The sequence below is a fragment of the Antechinus flavipes genome, chromosome 6 (genome assembly GCF_016432865.1).
Source record: "Antechinus flavipes isolate AdamAnt ecotype Samford, QLD, Australia chromosome 6, AdamAnt_v2, whole genome shotgun sequence".
Lineage (NCBI taxonomy): Eukaryota > Metazoa > Chordata > Mammalia > Dasyuromorphia > Dasyuridae > Antechinus > Antechinus flavipes.
Window position 1 is genome coordinate 211,196,325 of NC_067403.1, and position 19,064 is coordinate 211,215,388.

A 19,064-nucleotide genomic window follows, 5' to 3' on the forward strand; every position below is an offset into this window, starting at 1 on the left:
TAAAAGCCATCTGTAGCTCTCTACAAAGGGGTGAAAAATCTCAATTAACCAAGAGTTCAATGAAAGCTTCTTGAACCTCCCTGAATAATGATTGTGGCGCAGCCAGGAACGATGATGTCGGTTCACACCATGTCAGAATGGATCTTCATCCTAAAGCTGCTGGTCTACACCAAGGAGTCAAAGTTCAGGGTCACCCAAATGGTAAATGACCAAGGGAACATTTGAACTCAAACCAATATAACTTCAAATCCAGAGCACTTTCAACTATACCATAACCCAACCCCTTCCTTTTAGTGAGAAGGAAATGGAAGCCTAATTGGAAAGTAACTGACTTACCTAGGACTAAAACCCAGAGCTTCTGATATTAAAGTCAGTGTTCTATGTTCCACAATCTAAGATTATTGCCCAAAGTCATGCAAGCAGGATTTGAAAACAGGCCCTCTGCCTCTAGCTTTAATGTTCTTTCCACTGCTCCCAGACTTGGAGGGCCTGGGCTGCCAGAAATAGAACAGGACACACAGCTCTAGAAGCCTGTACCATTTAGCTTCTTCCCACATCCTTGGTCCTTCTAAAGAAAGGACTATTCCCTTGTCCCCAGAGATAGAAGGAGGAGGAAGGAAATTGCTTCCCTGACCTCACTACAGATAGGACAAAAATACTGAAAGATGTTTCCTGAAAGGGAAGAGGAACACTAGCTCCCAGTCCCACTAGTCATGCTGATGATAATATCAGCAGGGCGACAATTGTGCAGCTGTTCTATCATCCTGGAAATTTCTCCTCTGCCTTGTGCCTTCTTCCCTTGAGCCCTGCTTCTGATCTGGACTTGTAGGTTGTAAGGTGATGCTCCAGCCAATCTTGATGAGAGCTACATGGAGGGAGGCCCAGGACAGAGAATCAGGTGGTAAGAATCACAAGGAAGAGCCTGAAAGCTAGCAGAGGGGTTTCGATTCCAACCTGCTATGTGGCTTTGGGCTCATCATGACTTCTCTGTTTGCTCAATCCCAACATTTTACAGAGAGATGAGACCCATAGAGGTTAAGTGACTTACAGAGTCCCTTAGCTAGTAAGCATCATGTATAGGATTTGAACTCAAGTCCTATGTCTCTGTAGCTCATGCTCTTTCTACTGAACTATCTTCTGGGCTTCAGGGTTTTTTTATCTGAAAAATGAGAGATTGAGTAGGGTGATCTCTATGGATTTTTCCATCTTGGGTATCCTTTACTCTATGATTCACAAAAGAACTATCTGTAGCCCTTTACAAGGAGAAACTGAGATCAAGGAGCTAATAGAAGTCACCCTCTTAAACCTCATTCATGGATGGAGATGTTGACTGCCAGAAATATAGATGCTACTTCTCATTGTGTCAGGGCTGGGTCTATATCTATAGTCAGGGTCTATATCTATAGTCAGGGTCTACATTATAAAAATGCTGGTTCCCACTGTGTCAAGACAGAGTCTGTATTATGAAGATGCTGGTTCCCTTTGTGTCAAGGCAGGATCTACATCATGAAGTGTTCTCACTGTGTCAAGGGAGGGTCTACATCCTGAAAATGCCAGTTCCCATTGTATCAGGGTAATTCTACATCATGGAGATGCCAGTTCCCACTGTATCAGGGTAATTCTACATCATGGAGATGCCGGTTCCCACTGTATCAGGGTAATTCTACATCATGGAGATGCCGGTTCCCACTGTATCTGGGTAATTCTACATCATGGAGATGCCGGTTCCCACTGTATCAGGGTAATTCTACATCATGGAGATGCCGGTTCCCACTGTATCTGGGTAATTCTACATCATGGAGATGCGGTTCCCACTGTATCAGGGTAATTCTACATCATGGAGATGCCGGTTCCCACTGTATCAGGGTAATTCTACATCATGGAGATGCCGGTTCCCACTGTATCAGGGTAAGTCTACATCATGGAGATGCCGGTTCCCACTGTATCAGGGTAATTCTACATCATGGAGACGCCGGTTCCCACTGTATCTGGGTAATTCTACATCATGGAGATGCTGATTCCCACTGTATCAGGGCAATTCTACATCATGGAGATGCCGGTTCCCACTGTATCAGGGTAATTCTACATCATGGAGATGCCGGTTCCCACTGTATCAGAGTAATTTTACATCATGAAGATGCTGGTTCTCACTATGTCAGGGCAGGGTCTATATCATGAAGATGCTGGTTCCCTTTGTGTCAAGGCAGGGTCTACATCACAAAGATGCTGGGGTTCCCCTGAATTAGGATGATTCAACATAACAAAACTGCTGATGTCTGGGCAGGTCTACATGCTGAATAAAAAAGGCTTTTTCTTCTAAAGTTTCCAGTACCTAATAGCTATGGTCATGATAAAGTTTTGTGGCAGGATCAAATAAAACTATCTCAATTCCTCATTTCAGAAATCATGGCTAGCCAAAATAAACCATTGTCCTTTGCAGTTCTCTTCCACAAATGGGTTCTTATTTAAAGCTGTGATACCACTGTAGTTTTTCAGTTTTATATTTCTCTCTAATACTGAGCACAGGACACTATATACAGTAGGTATTTAATAGATGTCTGTTGATTTGAAGAGTCTATTAACTTAGATATTATCTAGCAGAGGAATCCAAACAAATGGAATACAATGGAAAGACTGCTAGAGTTTGTGTCAGAAGATCCCTAAAGTCTTTTCCAAGAGCAGCTAGGTGGCACAGTAGATAGAGCACAGATCCTGGAATCCAGAGGATCTGAGTTCAAATCTGGCTTCAGGCCAGTTGCTTAACCCTGTTTGCCTCAATTTCCTCATCTACAAAATGAGATGGAGAAGGAAATAGCAAACCAGTCCAGTATCTTTACTAAAAAAAAAAAAAAACAAACTTAAATGGGATTATGGAGTTAAACACAACTGAAACAACAACAACACAAAACCCAACAAAATCTCTTCTAGTTCTAGTTCTATGGCCCAATGAATATTTAGGAAATCAAATGTATTTTCATCATTTTTGACAGAATAATTTAAGAAAAATGTTGAATTCTTTACCTAACCAGAAAAATTCATACCCCTCTCACCTTAGCTCAAAATTAAAGAAAGCTTGAGTTTTCCCATTGTGTTCCCATTATTTCTCCTATCCATTGAATCCTTGAATGTCTGGCCTTTTAGAACCATGAGCCTCAAGGCCAAATAGCTAAAGAAAATGAGGGGCTCCTTGAATCAGACCCAGTATGCCCACCAAAGAAGAAAGAGAAACATGTTACCTAGCAGTGGACTGCAGAACCCAATGTGCTAGATGCTGCCAAAGGTGAAGAGGGGATCATGAAATGCTGATCCTGGGGTACCTTCAGTGGGGGGCTGTCCTGTTTGGAACAATAAGAAGTGATCAGGTTAATTCACACTCTCAATAGTGAAATCTGAATGGGATTTTCAGCAGGATTGCCAATCTGATCAAACACATAGAGCTCAGGTCAGTCATAACTCCAAGATTGTCCCAACACTGCCAAATATCAGTCAGAACTCAGAGCTCTTTACCCAGTCATTGTAGAGCTTCAGACAAAGCCTTAGAATGAATGATGGTGAACAGGGATGGGAGATTTGACCTGGTGTGCTTGTTCATCCTCCACATTTTCCTCCAATTCTTCCCCAAAGGCTGCCTGCCTTTAGAGAACCCGTCACATTCTAAAGTAGGAAGGTTCAGCTGCGGGGCAGATGGAAAGCCCCTAATGGTCTTTAAGATCTGGCTATTAAAGCAGCAGGACAGATTATAAAGCCTCATGGAACTTCTTTAACAACAACATGACAAATGGTCCCCAATGGCTATTGGAAAGGAGAGAGTGTCCCCAAGAACAAGAGCTGGTACGCATCTGTCATCCAAGAACCCGTTAAACTTGGTGCCCTCCAAGAACTGGCCTTCAAATGACATTCTTTAACTACAGCAGCTCATTAAAGCTGTCTTGGTCTTGTTGGAAGTGACAGGAGGGGATGGTGGCTCAAAAGGGGGGAGTGTGGTGGAAGAAAAAAACACCCAGTCACATGTAAATTCAAAACAAGCCTCAAGGCTAAGTATTAATTTGGGGATTATCCATGCCTCTGTTACTCTCCCTTAGTGCCATTAGCCAAACATGCCCAATGTGCTCTTTTATGGAAAAAGGTGATGTTGAGTGCCCTGAGTCAGACTGGGGTGGGGAGATAGTTTTCTACTCCTCATTTCTAATTCTGGGTATCAGAGGGGGTGCAGTGCCCTCAGCTAAGACCTCAAAGCTTTGGGTGATTGAAATCTTTTCTACCAACCTCCTGGAGAAATGGGGGCTCCCACATGCTTCTCTCCCCCAAATTCTGCTCCAGCACGTGAAACTTTGTGCAGAGACCCACAGAAATAGCAAGATATACACAGTGACTGAGATGATGGTTTCAAATAGGGGCTACATAAACATAAGATTAATGTCTCATAAATAAACACCAGGGTCTGCAAGCTGCAGAAAGGGCAGGTTTGGGTTCAACATAAAGAAAAACTTCCTATTAGAATGGCCCAGCTTGGTGGGTCGTAGGATCATGAGATTTAAAGCTGAAAGGGATTGCAGAAGCTGTGTTTTCCAACTTTCTTATTTCACTTGCAAGTAAAACATCCCCCTCCTGACGTTATTAGTCCTCTTTGAGAATGAAGTAACAATAATAATAATAATAACTTTACAGATAGGGAAAACAAGGACCTAGAGAATCAAATGACTTAATTGAGGCTGTGTATGGAGTAAGTATCAAATTGAGAATTCAAATCCAAGTATTCTGATTCTAGAGTTTCCTATCATCCCTCAAGGCCTTTTAAGCAGACACTGGATGAACACTTGTCCCAGAATATTGTAGAGCGAATTCCTGCTTGGGAACAGGTTAGATTAGATGACCTTTAAGGCCCTTTTGGGTTTCTGGCCTAGATTCTGTCTGGTGTCCTTTGTTTCCATCACATGGGTTGATGATACCATATATCACTACCCCTGGCCAAATGTCAGAAAATCTTGACACTTTCCTTAAAGATTCTGAACTCCACAAGACCCTTAAAAGGAGATATTCTTTCCATCATGCAATCATCATTTAATAACATTGCTTGAGAAGGTAGTTCCCTATCTCTGAGCTTGTGGACCATAGTCAGGTATCTATGGATGGAGCAGCACTAGTAGCTGTCTTCTGAGACATTTCTGGGCACTTGATATCCCGGAGAGGAGCCAAAATGCATCCACAGGGATGATTAAGTGCTTTGGGGAAAGTTGGGTCCATCTGGAAGTTATCAAAAGCTGCTTGTGGAATGGTATGAGGGGAGTCAGAAATAATTGCTTGAAGGGTGGGAAACCTGTTCTGTATTAGGAGCAACTAAACTATTAAAAAAATCCACTGATGATTACTTTGACAAATAAAAATCTTTTTGTTGTTATTGTTGTTTGTTTGTTTAAAAGAAAGAAGGGCATAAAATCTTCCATTTGATTTCCACTCCAATTTTTAACTTATAGCCAGGGAAGGTGCCCTGGAGCAATAGAAATGACACCAGAGAGGTGAGGACCTACTGGAGCAGAATACTGTACATGCTGCCAATTACAGTTGTTTCGTTGTTTTTTTCTAATTATCTTCTTTATTAAAAGGGAGGGCCTGATGGGTTGAGGTATATTGGGAAACAACTGAGGTATAAAACACACACACACACACACACACACACACACACACACACACAGTGTCAATAGAATTTTAAATTTAAAAAATTAACATTGGACTAAAATTCAGGAGCCCTAGTTCAAGTAAGAATGAAGTGACATTAGATAAATGATTTAATCTTTCCAGCCTCTATTTTTCATCTGTAAAATAAAGGTGGAATGGAATAGAAAGAATATCGTCCATTATTCAGCTCTGCCACCAACTTTCCATATGACTTTGGGTAAGTCAATTCCTTTTTCTGGGCCTCAGTTTCCCCATCTTTAAAATAAGGGGATAGCATGAGATGGCTTCTGAGTAACTCTAGATCTATAATTCTTTGATTACCCATTATATCTAAGGGCCCTTTCAGCTCTGATGTTCTATTACTGCATGAAATTCAACATAATATATTTCAGTGAAGGCATAGAAATGAATGGGGGGAGAGATGGAGAAGAGAGCAGAAATGATGTGGAAAATTGCAAAGACAGAAGGAGAGATGAGTATGATGAAAGAGAGAAACATAGGGACATGTACAAGGAAACACAAACCCAGAGACACGCATAATACACACAAGATAGATCGACAGAGATAGCTACAGGGATTCAAAGGGAGGGAAAAGCCCCAGAAGCATACACAGCCTTTCATGGAGTATCCACATTATCTTATGGCCTCATAGCATATGGCGGATAGAGTGATGTTGCATTTTCACAACTACAGGCATAAATGAGGATGTTTCTGGCATTTATTGCAAGAAATTAAGTAACAAGCTGGATCTAGGCTGTAGAGCAGAAGGTCTCCAGGCTTATTCTGTTGCCATCCACAAGTAATAGATTCAACAGCAAAATGACGTGGAAAATGGTACTCATTTCCCATCAGTGGGAGAACTTCTCCATTACTGAAGGTTTTCAAACAGAGAGTTCATGGCTACCTGTTGGAGATACTGGAAAAAGAAGATGACCAAATGCTCTCTGAGGCCTCCTCTAGCTCAAGGATCCTAGATTTATAAATAATAAGTTATTTATACATGCATCAGTAAATTCTACATCTAAAAGGGCTTCCAGGAAAGAAGTTGTTGAACTTCCTGATGCCCCCTAACATCCTTCTACTGAAACCTTGTATAGTACAGTATCACACATGGGTCATCCTCCCACCATCCTGTTTTCCTGGAGTTCTAAGCAGTCAAGGTCCTGAACTGCTCCTAATACAGCTTTAGTCCCTTGCTATAACTCTGAACAAAAGAATCAATCAAGGATTCTCACCACTCCCTTCATTTAATCCTTCACCTCCTTACTCTGTATTCAGATAGAGCTCAGGCTGTGACTTGTTCCCTGAACATTTCTTTTTCTGATCATCAAAAAAACCAAAAAAACCCTCCATTCTCTTCTTCACAAAACCTTCCTTAACTATCTGCAAGTGATGCTATTTCTTCCCTCACACCTGTGTAATCTTCCTGTCACATTTTGAAACCCTGTAGAGGTTCAATAGACAAACGCAATGTTGCATAGTAGTTAGAGTGGGACTTGGAGGAAAATCTGAGTTCATCTCCTATCTTTGAAACAGTGTAAGTGAGCTTGAGTCTCAGTTTATCCATCTGAGAAATGGGGTTATAGGACAACATATTGGATAGAAAGTTGACTTTGGGGTTAAGAAGAATCCATGCAAAAGCTGGATGTCTTAGGCGAGTCACTTAACCTTTGTCTGCCTCAGTTTCCTCAACTGTAAAAACTGTAAAAACCTCACAGGTTCTTGTGAGAATTAAATGAGGTAATATTTCTAAAGCACCTAATACTGTGCCTGGCACATGGAATAAATGCTTGCTTCCTTCTCTTCTCAGTTGTTGTGAGGGTCAAGTGAGATAAAGTATAGAAAGAAAACACTGTAAACCACCAATCCCTGCATAAATGTCGGATGTTTTTACTTCCCCCTGGTGCCTATTGCACATAATAGATGCTTAATAAATGCTAGTTGAACTGAATAGATAGTTAAATTTTCCATCACTAGAGATACTCAAATAAAGATTGGCTGGTTATTTGTTTAGGGATGTAGGAAAAAGAAGATGCACTTTGGGTAGAAGCTTTCCGAGGTCCCCTTTAGTTCTAGGTTCTAGGTTCCTAAATAATGAGCTATTTAACGTATGCATCAATACAATTTCACATATGCATGTCCTCTATTGAGAATTATCTGCTTTGAACTTGTCTATTTACTATTGAAAGCATCCAAAGCTCAATGGGTCCAGCTTACCTTGTAGACCAATTAACCCATCATGATCAAATGGATTCTCTCTCCATACTTATAGCCAATGGTGATATTTCAATTCCGTTGACAATTTTCTTATGGATTTTGTACGGAGAGAATTCAGACCATTTCTGGAATTCAGTTCTGAGCACCACATTTAAAAAGAAATATTAAATGTGTCCAGGAGGGACAAACCAAAGCTGAAAAGAGAATCAAATAGTACCAGGATCAGCTGAAAAAGCCTAAACGTGAGAGCTATCTGATTATTTGAAGATCTTTCTTCTAGAAGAGATACTAACACTAGACCTTTTTGCTTATTCTTGGAGAAAAATAGAAGCAATGGGAGGGAAAAATGATAGGAAGGCAGATTTCAATTCAGTGGTGGAGCACTTTTTAACAATTCGAGCTGCCCGGTCTGGAACCCGCTGCTTCTACAGGAAGTGAATTCCCCATCACTTGCAGTGGTCCAGATGACTTCTCATCGGGAGGGCTGTCGAGGGATTCATGCACTAGTCTAGACGACCCCTCTGGACTGCTTGACTGTCATGAAATGCCCCATCCCTGTATGGGACAGCAACATGCAAGTCCCATACAGACTTTATGTGGCTGTGCTGGTATTTCATTTCAGGTGGCGTGATGGCTCTGAACAGAAGCCATGTTCGGAAATAGCTCCTGTGCCAAGTTGAAGTTTCCACTGACTCCTCACGGTCTGCATGAGTGGGGAGATTAATGAGATTCAGGATTCAAAAAATAGTACTCAGAGAAGCTAAAAATGTCTGCGCCCAGGGCCTTAAATAGTCCCAGGGGGACAAAGGCATTTTTTTTTAATGTTCCCCATTCACCCGGAGCCCCTCATGTCAAATGCCAAGTTAAATCTGTCTCCCGGGAAACTTTCTTTGTTCGGTTCACCCTAAATGCATCAGATGCACTGTTTCCAAAACAGGAAATGCTGGTGATTTATGCATTTTTTTACTTGTTGTCACCCCATTGCCTTGCGTGTGTGTCTGTAACTTGAGGTGAACAGGGAAAGCAAAAGGGAAGGAGTAAGCCAGGGTTCTTGTTTCCTTTTGCTTATAAATAAAGCTTTGCCTTTATTCTAAAAGGAAAGATAAGCCAGTAAAACGAAACAAGAATGCACAAAAACAGAGGCCATACTAGATGTCTTGTGCTCTGTGGATCAATTTAAAGGCTTCCTAGTAACGGCGTCAGATTGGACCTTCTAGCCTGGTAGAATTCTCTTAGCTGTGTCATTTGCCAAAGATTACAACTATTGTTATAGTAGTGTTAAAGTAGGCTTTGAACTTTACAGAATGATTTCACAATAACCCTGTAAAGTAAGTATTGTAAGTATTTTTACCCCCATTTTTCATATGAGGATCAGGGAGATAATGACACTTGTCCAAGGTCACACCACTAGAAACTGTCAGAGAAGGTTTTGAAGTCATGTAAGTTCAGTGCTCTTTTATATCATTATTCCTTCTTGGGAAGCCCATCTTTTTTTTTTCCTTTTCAAATTAAATTTCATTCTTTTTAATGAACAAAATTAAAGTTTCTCTCCCTTCCTCCCAACCCCACTGGAAAAAAAAAGAAAACAAAATCCAAACTCTTGTAATGAGTAGATATGGTTAAAAAAAAATCCTGTGTTAGAAATCTCAAAAAAGAACATGTCTAATTCTGCAGTTTGAGTCTATCACCTCTCTTGTCAGTAAGAGAACAGCATTGGTCCTATAGAATCATGGTTGATCATTGCATTGAGAAGAGTTCCTAAGTCTTTCATTTTGTTTGTTTTTAATGGAGTTTCTGTTATAGTATAAACTGTTCTCCTGATTCTGTTCATTTGACTCTGCATTTTCCACATCTTCCTAGGTTTCTCAGAAACTTCCTTTTTTTTTTTTTTTACCATTTCTAATGATAAAATAATATTATTTCTAATGATAAGATAATACTATGGGGTACTGCAGAGAAACTACAATCTCACTGGCTGGCTGCCATGGCCAGGACCAATTTCTGAAGCCTGGAGCTGGGCTTTCCATGGCACTGGAAAGCGGGAGAGGGGACCAATATGTGGGAGTGGGTTTTGTTGTAAATATATGTCACGTTTTAGGATTTACTAACATAGTCTCATTGCTGACAGTGTGGGATGGAGAATAAGGGCACTGAGGGAGATCATGGTCAGTGAGCATCAATTCATGGATTTGGAGGGATTTTTAAACCTTCTTTTGAATTCTGGATATCCTAGACCATGGAGACAGCTGAAGTTGCTTTATATTTGGCACGTCGTTTCTGTTTGGAGAGATTTGTTAGCTTGTGAGGATCAGATAAAATGTTTAACCCTCTATCTTGTTGCTTATGGTACCCATGATAGGACGATGGCATGATTGCCTTCTATTACCTTCACAGACCATCATTTCTTCAGCCATTTCCCAATTACTGCCATCCCTCCTAGTTCTTAGAGACTACAAAAAGACTCCTGTAAATACTCTCATACATAGGGGTCCTTTTCTGCTTTCTTTGGAAGCCCATTTTCTCCAAATGCTTCACCAGTAGCTCTACAAACTGGAGTTTTCACTTCTCTTTCTCTGGCTCCAGCCCCAGGCACAGAAATCCACCCTGTTGTGATTATTCTGCTATTAGCTCCAACCCCAGGGGAGCGTACTTCCTCTTGTGAATGCTCACTCCATTCTTGGGCAGCCCCGGTGGTTAAAATTCTTTATATTAAGCTAAAGTTTCCCTTCCTGTTCTTGCGTTGGGAGAGAAAGAACAAACACAGGAATGAAGACGGTACAGAGACTTTGCAGGGAGAGGCAATGGGTTCAAATCTCACCTCTGCCACTCACTACCCGTGTCACCTTCCAGCTTTGTATCTCATGCCATGAGTGAAAGGTACTCTGCCATGCATCCCTAGGAGTGAGTTTTAACTTATCTGTTAATTAATTATTCTAAGATTTCAAGGATAGGGCTTTATAAGCTGCTAAGAAGCACGATTCTGTGCAATATAAAGGCAAGCTTTGATCTGTCTCAAAGTGGAAACAAATGGATGGCCTCAATAAGGAGTGAGTTCCCCATCACTGGAGGTCTCCAAGCAGAAGTCTGAAGTAAATGACCCCTTGTTAAGGCTGTAATAGAAGGCATTCGTGCTATATAGGAAAATGAGATCACTTCTCACATCCCTTCCCATTCTGAGCTGTGATTTCATGTTCCGTTCCATGCTCATTTCAGTTTTCCTATTCTTAGCTGGAATAATTACTATGATCAGTATTCATATCGCATTTAAAGGTCTGCAAAGCACTTTACAAATGCTATTGTATTTTATCTTAGGAGGCAAGTCCCATTTTACAGATGGGCAAAGTGAGGCAGAGAAACATTGAGTGACTTGTTCAGGATCACACAATCACTCCTTCATGTGCTTCTCAGAGGCTGCAAGGGGAACCCCATGATTTAGACCTCTACATTTCCTTCTAAAGGCAAGCAGGTGTGCTGCACACACACACACACACACACACACACACACACACACACACACTATTCCTCTTCCTCTTGAGATTGGAATTTTTCTTTTTAATCATCTCCATCCATCTTGATTCTCTGTCTGTCGTCTGTTTCTCGTTCTCTTTCTTGTTCTTTGTGGGTATTTTTCTCTGTGTGTTTCTATTTCCTCCTCTCTCTTTTCATCTCTCCCTCCTTCCCTCCTTTTCTCTCTTCCTCCCTCTCCTCTCTCTCTCTCTCCTTTTCTCTGTCTCTGTCTCTCCCTCTTTCTCTCTGTCTTTCTTGTTCTCTCCGTGTGTCCCTCATTCTCTCTTGTTCTCGTGTGTGTGTGTCTCTTTTTTTTTTTTTCTGTCTCTCTTCCCTCTTTGGCTCTCTCATTCTCTTTCCCTGTCTCTCTTTCTCATTCTTTCTTGTTCTCTGTTGTATTATTTCTCTCTGTGTCTCTCTTCTCTCTCCCACTGTCCCTCCATCCCTCCCTCCCTCCATCTCTCTCATTCTCTCTTTCTTGTTCTCCGTTTGTCTCTTTCTCATTCTCTCTTTCCCTCCCTCCCTTCTTCCATCTCTTTCTTATTGTCTCTGTCTCTCTCTGTCTCTCTCTTTGTCTCTTTCTCTCTCTCTCTTTTTCTCTCTCTCTCTGTCTCTGTCTCTCTCTGTCTCTCTCTTCTCTCTCTCTCTCTCTCTCTCTTCTCTCTCTCTCTCTCTCTCTCTCTCTCTCTCTCTCTCTCTCTCTCTCTCTCCCTCTCTGACTCTCTGTCTCTCTCTCTCTGTCTCTCCCTCCTGTTCTCCCTCTGGCCGCTTTTGTCCCTGCATTCATCACTCAGCCCTCTTTTCAGTGGATGCGCCTCTCCCAGGCTATTTTTACCACCAGTTTAGGGAGTTTATTCTCCATCCAGCATCTTTCTGATTGTTTAAAGTGTCCCATGCTGCTGACCGGCTTGTGCTGGGGCAGAAGCATGGCCAGGCTTTGCTAGCTGGCCTCTGGGATTCTTCCGGGTCTTTTGCAAGCCCCGTCTGAGCTGAGCCAAGGACAGCCTTTCTCCCTTCCTGGCTTCTTTCATGCCGTCTGCAATCCCTTCCATGGACCTTTTCTATCTCCCTCTCGCCTAAAGATTTTTACATTCACCCAAGCTTCCCCTTATCTCTGAAATCACACATTTTTGTGGAGCCTCCAAATTTGCAAAGGATTCAAGTCTAGAAGTTAGGAACCTGGGTTCTGGTGACAGATCAACCTCTAACATCAGGTCGGAGGGGAAAAACATTACTTGGCAAGGAGAACATGACTTTTTCCCGGCCCTCGGTTATTCCATCTGTCAAATAGAAGATTTGGATTAGATAATCTTCAAGAGTTTTTTCAGACTGACATGATATCATCCTAACCTTATCCAAATTTCTTTCACATTTCAACCCTTCTTCTCCTTTTCCATTTTTAGTTTTCTCAACCTAATTATTCTCTTTGGGAACTGGAGGAAATCTTGGTGATAATTTTGTCCAACACCTTCATTTTATGGAGAAGGGAAGAGACATGACCCATAGATGCAGTGAACAGGGAAATGAGAGCTCTGGCCCAGAGTTCTGACATTGGGGAGGGGACGCTTCCCCTGCAAGGTTGGCCACCGTCCCTTTGCCTCGCACAAAACCCTTCTGCCAAGCTGCGCTCTTGTGCTGTGTGATCATTCCTGGGCCACCATCCCTGGGGTCTGGCTACCTTCCCAGGACCTGCTTTCTCCCAAACTCCCTTGGTATGGAACGGATTCTGGTGACACTCAGCCCCATCTATAGCCAGACAGTGCCTCTACTTTGTGCCGCCACATCCTCCCTCCCACCGACCCTCCCAATGGAATTTACTCCAGGTCATGTTGACCACCATAATTATCCAGTAGTTGGGGGCATCGAGAGTCCAACCTGGACCACAGGTCTTGTGTTCGTCCGGCTGTCTTTCTAAATTTGTGAGATTACTATCCTACTCACTGATTAAGGGCAGCTAGCTACTTACTGACTAAGTGACCCAGTCTCAGTTTCCCCATATGTAAAATGGGGATAACAATATCTACTTCATAGGGTTGATGTAAGGATTAGATGAGATTATATAAATCTTATCCCCAATTTACATAGTATCATTATTCCCATTTTACAAAGTCACCTACTATGCCTTCAATGTTTCTGGGAGCCCTGAGGAACTCTAACTGAAACAAATAAATAAATACAAAATAAAAAGCTATAATTAAAAAAAAAAGAATAAATACAAACCAAGCAGTACTGCCATTTGGGGATGGGGTAATCTATGTCTTTTTAGCCTGAATGATCTCTTAGGGCAATGGGGTAAAATACAGAGAAACTGAGGGGAGGGCACTAAACTGTATACAAAGAACCCTAAAGACCACATAATGGCTTAGAAAACCATATATTAACATTATGTTTTTTTTTTATTTTGATTTTGTTTTGGTTAAATATTCACCAATTATATTTTGATCTGGTTCAGGCCTCAGTTGGGAATGTTATGGGCCTGTTAAACAGACTGGGTTTAGGGGACTCTAGTGACTTTCAATTCTTTTATTATATCCTATTGTTTTCATCTATTTTCTTCTTCTTCTTCTTCTTCTTTTTTGCTGAGGCAATTGGAGTTAAATGACTTGCCCAGGATCACACAGCCAGAAAGTGTTAAGTGTCTGAAGCCATATTTGAACTCAGGTTCTCCTGACTTCAGGGCTGGTGCTCTACCCACTGCATCACCTAGCTGCCCCATCTATTTTCTATAGAATCTTGAGAAATCACTAAAGTCTTTACCTTGACTATAAACATAACCAGTAGGACAATCTTTATTCTGTAGACCTGCTCAGCTCAGCACCTGGACGCTGCAAGAAGAAAGAACTATACAGGTGACTGGTCTATGCCCTGATGTCAGAGAGATTAAACAGGACAGTTGTGGAGAGTCCCTTGGACTCTTGAGAAGTCTAAAGTATGGGTTTTTTTCTTCTAGACCTCTAACAAAGAAGATTTCAAACTAAAACACTTTTCCTGTGGCCTTGCTTTGACAACCCACTGCATTTTAGAACCGCAGGGACTCTGTGTCTGGAACAGGTCAGCGGCTTTCAGGACCCCATGTGGCAGACCCCCAAGATTCACTGCCCTGGGGCTATTACTTCTTCCAGGACGCTGCTGCGGGACTACCTCCATGACAGACTGTGGGGGCCATGGGTCCCCATCCACATGGACAGCACGAACCCCATCCATGCATGTAACAACCTAAATTTAGCTCGAGATAATAGAAAATCCTTCTCCGCTGAATAATCCAAGTGGACGGTACATTCTTTCCACCGAGGAAACAGCATCAGCCCTTTGGGGCCGAGAGAAGCTGATGGGGAGAGCCTTGGCAGTAAGGGCAAGGGGAGGAGGAGACGGATTCTAAATGGATTTGAGCAGCTAGTCCTTCCATCTCTCAAGCTGCTGCCCTTTGAGATTCCCTTGAACTCAAGTAAACCATAAATCCTAAACAAGGGTTTCCACTGATTGCAATTACCGAGGCTGACTGCCCTGAAAATGTCCCTTGACTTTTAACTCTGCCTCCCGGAGATCTGACCATGTCATCCCCTTACTCAAAACTCTTCTGATCCCTCATTGCCTCTAAGATAAAATAGAGAATGTTTATATTCCATATAAATATACAAAAATCTCATTGCCGGCATTTAAAACGCTTTACTATCTAACCTTCATCTCTCTTTCCAGTTTTGTTTCACTGAACTCCTCTTCATACATCCTTCTCTCCAGTCAAACTGGCCTGCTGCGTTCCCTGAGAAAGCGATTCATCTCCAGCCTCCCAGCCTTTGTAGAGTTGCCCCCCACATCTGGAATGAACCCCTTCTTCACCCTCACTTCATAGGATCCCCAGCTTCCTTCAACTCAAGGATAAAGACTCTCCTCAGTAGCTCCTCTTCCTCTTGAATTTACTGTATTTTATTTTGACTATAATCCAGTCTCACTTGGGTACATTTTATATTCTCCAACATAGAGCATAAGTTCCCTGAGGGCAGGAACGGATGCATTTTCCCCCTTAGTATCCCCAGCACCTACTGTAATTCCAGGTATACAGCTAAGTGCTTAATAAATGTTTATTGAATTTCCTCGAGATTCATGATTAAGATGCTTTTTTTGTAAAACAAAAAACTTTTTTTTTTGTAAATTATTGTAAAGAACTTCAGCAGAAAGCTCGCATATTCAAGACTGAAGATAAGAGAGAGCCAAGAGGGTGAAGGAGGCTCAGGACTTCTTGTGCAACCCTCCCCTCCAGACAAGCTTCCAAGAACTCTCCCATAGCGGTGATCTGTGCAGTGATTGCTGGCATAAATTTGGCATTATCATAACATAGCTAACATTTATATACTCCCTTAAAGCTTTCTAAAAATGCTTTGTGCTTTTCATCTCATTTAATTCTCAAAAACAACCCTGAGTCATTGGTGCTGTGGTTATGCCATTTTATAGATGAGGAAAACTGAGGGTGAGGGGGGTTAAGTGACTTGGCCAGAGTGGGGCCTTTGAAACCTAAGATTACACTGCATTTACCATCTTCTCTGGTCTCTGGGCAGGCTTAGGCTGCTCTGTGTAGGACAGAGGGGCTCCCCAGGCCCCACTTGGGGTTCTGAGGGAAAGAGGAGCCACATGGGAGGGAAGGAAGGGAGCGTGGTCTCCCGAGTCCAGGGGCTCTTTTTCTGGGGTCTGCCCACGGAGGCTTGAAGCTGGGACGAGCTGAACAAAAGGTACATAGTGGGGGCTTTGAACATAACAAGTGCTCAGATGTTTGGGCTGCATTGAGTTGACCTGAATTCATGGTGGTCACTTCAATGATGATTCTCTGTGGCACACACTAGTGGTCTCAGAGACACCAGGAAAGGCAGCTGGGCTCCAGAGGCTCCTATAACCAGGGACGGCCTCCGAGAGCTTCAGAGAGCTTTTTCTCTCTAGGGGAATGGGCCGGAAACACTTTTCATCATGTTAAGGAAATCACCAGGTACCAGTGACACAGCTCTCCCGGTGCCCGCAAGAGACAGGACAGCCTGCTGATGCCACCTGTGTACATCTCTGGAATATGCCTCCTTCCCTCCTCTGGAGCTGTCACCCCTCTGCTGTATTCCCTGAGCCTGGATTATTGCACTAGCTGCTGCTGAGTCTGCCTGCCCCAAGTCTGTCCCCACTTTAATCCTCCATTTAGCTACTAAAGGGATTTTCCTAAAGCCTAGGTCTGATATTCTCTCTCTCTCTCTCTCTCTCTCTCTCTCTCTCTCTCTCTCTCTCTCTCTGTCTCCTCTCTCTCTCTCTCTTCTCTCTCTCTTTTTCTGTCTGTTTTTTCCTCTATCTCTTTGCCTCTGTGTGTGTCTGTTTTTTTCTGTCTTTGCCTGTTTCTATCTCTCCCTGTGTAGGGGTCTCTCTGTCTTTTTCTCTGTCTCTGTCTCTATCTCAGTCTCTGTCTCTGTCTCTCTTTCTCTGTATGTGTATGTCTCTCTGTCTCTGTCTTTATCTCTCCCCCCTAAACCGTGTCTCTGTCTCTGTCTCCCACACATACACACCACTCAATTAACTCCAATGGCTCCCTATTATCTCCAACCTCAAATAGCCAATCCTCTGTTTGACCTTCAGAGCCTTCATCAAACAGCTCTCTCCCACTTTTTGGGTCTTCTCATATCTCCCCTTCAATGAGCTGATGACCCTGGCCTTGGGGCTCCTCTACAAAGCAGACTCTCCATCTCTCAGCCCCAGACAGTTTCTCTGACTGTCTCCCAAGGCCGGAATGCTTTCCCTGCTCTGCTCTGACTGTTGACCTTCTGGCTTCCTGAAAGTCCAAATAGAATCCCATCTTCTGCAGGAAACCTTCCCGAACTCCTCTTAATCCCAGTGCCTTCCCTCTGTTAATTATTTCCTATATATTGCTTGCTTTATATTTATTTGCATGTGTCCCCCCATTAGATTGTAAGCTCTGGACAGGCACTGTCTTTTGCTGTATCACCAGTGTTTTAGCACTGTACCTGACACATAATAGTCTCTATAATAAATGTTTGTTAAATAAATAACTATTGTAGCACACATTTGTGTATATGTATACATACATGCACACGCAGAGAGAAACAGAAAGAGAAACATGCAGAAAGAAACAGAGAAATAAAACAGAGAGAGAGAAAAAGAAATACAAAGAAAGAAACAGAGAAAAGCAGAGAAGGTAAGAAACAGAGAAGAGAGACAAGGAAGAGAAAAACACAGAGAGAGAGAGAGAGCAATAGAAAAATAAAGGAGAGAAAGACAGAGACAGAGAAAGAAAAGGAGAGGAGAGGGGAGGGGGGAAGTTGGAAGAAAGGAGGGAGAGGGAGAAGAGAGAAAAATAGAAAGAGGCAGAGGAGGAAGGAATGAAACAGAGAGAGAGAGAGAGAGAGAGAGAGAGAGAGAGAGAGAGAGAGAGAGGAAGAAGGAGTGAGAGAGAGAGTGAGAGAAAGAGAGAGAGAGAGAGAAGGATAGAGGGAGAGAGATCAAGACCACATAGTAGGTACTTAATAAATGTTTATTGACTAACTCCTCTACAAAACGGGAGTCCTAAGATTATGAACTTAGAACTGAAAAATCCAAACCTTTCATCTGAGAGATGAAGGAAACAGAGACTAGCCCTAGATCATATAGCAGCTGTGATAGAATTTGAATCCAGGCCCTTTGACTCCAAACCTAGCCTTCTCCACTGTACTGTGCTGTGTGGTACTACCTACCTTATGGTGAGGCTCAAACGGTTCAGAACATATTGTGGTCTGAAAACTTAAAGAAATTTGGAGCCTGCTGGTGTCCGTGTCACCTCCCAGGGGCCAGTGAAGGCGGAGCTTCACAGACTCGGACTGGGGTCTCTCAGTGATGCTTTCTGTGTCCAGTAAATAGGACTGTTCCCTTCGAACAAACCAACCTCCCAGGACAAAAAGCGTGGCGCCCAGTAAGACCAGACAGCTGCTCTTGAATACACAAAGTAATCCCTATGATGGGCTCACAAGGCCAGATTTAAGCAGGGGGGCTTTAGAAATGCTATGAGAGCAGAAGCTCAGCCTGTTCAAGCTGGAAGGGACTTTGGGAAACGTCAAGCCCAACCCCTTGGAGAAGGAAGCCGAGACTCAGAAAGGACGGGGGAGGAAGCAATTTGTTCGTGAGTTAATGGAAGAACAAGGCCCATCAGGGGCCCCCATTTTATCCATCAGTAAAGGAAAGCTTCCCTGGACTGAAAAGAACCTTAGAAAGAACACTGACTCTCAAGGCAGAGAAGCTGTGCTCAGTCTCATCTCCCAGTGACCTTACACAAGTCACTCAGGAGAGGTGGGGTAGGATCTGGAAGGGGGAGCCTCTGAGGTCCCTTCTCCTAGATTAATGAGTCTATGACCCCAATCATCTCATCCAACCCTCTTGTTTTACAGATAACTATGGCCAGGGAGGCCAGGTGATGAGACCGTCAGATCACTCTGGTAGAAAGATATAGAACTGAGACACAAACCCATGTTTTCTAACCACTGCTCTTCCCTACCTGCTTTTTGCCTTATATCCACCAAAAAAAAAAAAAAAGATAAACATGATAAACTTTTGAAGATAAACATGAAAAGCAACTCCCCCCCAAAAAAATAAATTAAAAAAAAAGAAAAGAAAAGCTTCTTAAGAAATGCCCTTTTGTAAGGAGGGAAACC

At 42.6% G+C, this 19,064-nt stretch overlaps 1 protein-coding gene across 6 annotated transcripts in view; it reads right to left on the reverse strand.

Moving 5' to 3' along the window:
* Positions 1–19,064, reverse strand: part of IRAG1 (inositol 1,4,5-triphosphate receptor associated 1) — a 143,532-nt gene that overhangs the window by 97,803 nt on the left and 26,665 nt on the right. For 4 of the 6 annotated variants that reach the window (XM_051964784.1, XM_051964783.1, XM_051964788.1 and 1 more), the window contains exon 2: positions 3,237–3,335. The exons of the other annotated variants lie outside the window; for them this stretch is intronic. The gene's annotated coding sequence lies outside the window, so the exon portion shown is untranslated. The remainder of the gene's footprint in view (positions 1–3,236; positions 3,336–19,064) is intronic. 6 annotated transcript variants of the gene reach the window in all.